Below are 1,100 nucleotides of genomic sequence, written 5' to 3'. Positions count from 1 at the left end.
TTACCTTGAGCGTAATTTTTTTAACAGTATTTCCAAAAAATTTTCTGCGCAATTGATTTGAGATAAACCTTTGCAATAACTCAACTATCTAACTATATACAAATTTTATCTTTTCCTACTGTAATTATTTTAAATTTGAGGCAAAATTTTAACGCTATTTCTCAGAAATTTTCCGCGCAATTGATTTGAGACAAACCACGCAATAACTCAATTATCTAACTATAAACAAATTTTATCTTTTCCTTTTGTAATTACTTCAAATTTGAGATAAATCATACTAAGTACCTGTAGTTTTCCGCAACAATGTCAAATGTTCGCAAACAGTAGCAAGGCCGAACGTGACTATTCCTCGAGCATCGAACGCGGTCAAAACGTGACAAAAATTCAAAAATACATTACCCGACCGAAGGAGGAACGTGTCCGATAAAAAAAGTTTAATTTTTGTGGATAAAAAGAAGAAAAGTGTTTGTCAGGTGACCATTGTCTAGAAATTTTGGTTCCCATGGAATGAGGATTGCAAATTAGATAAAAAAATTGCGGTGGTCCTAGCAATAGGCTGAATCTGAACTTTACATTTCAAAACTCTGAACTAAATTTTTAGAAAAAAAAGAGTGCGCGTAAAGATCACGCGCGATTCAAGTAAAACTTATTTGCTACTATACAAGATGGCATTTAAGTAAAAATAAATACTTCATATAACAATTTTGAATAATGTTTATCAGTAATATGATAACAATCGTGATGCACACATTTATTAGTGTCAACCATTATTCACATTTATATAATGATAAATTATAAATTATATATTTATAATAGCATTAAAAAATGTATAATATTTAAAAACAATAATGCAATTAAAGTCATACTTCAAATATGACATGATCGGGTTGTCATTGTAATTAGCATTTATAAATGAACCTTCATTAGAGAAATAAAGTAATTGCTGATTAATAAATTCTTTAATATTTGTTCACACAGTGGATTATGTTAATCAACGCCTAAACAAATATTGTTTTCGAAACTTCACTCATCATGATAATTGTGTTTGAAGAACTTCATGTAATAAAAATTAACATACATTCATTGACTGATGGTATTTT

Source organism: Ctenocephalides felis, unplaced genomic scaffold (assembly GCF_003426905.1).
Source record: "Ctenocephalides felis isolate EL2017-DRISC unplaced genomic scaffold, ASM342690v1 CF-g0.4_SCAFFOLD_03572, whole genome shotgun sequence".
NCBI lineage: Eukaryota > Metazoa > Arthropoda > Insecta > Siphonaptera > Pulicidae > Ctenocephalides > Ctenocephalides felis.
Note: the sequence above shows the minus strand (reverse complement) of the source record.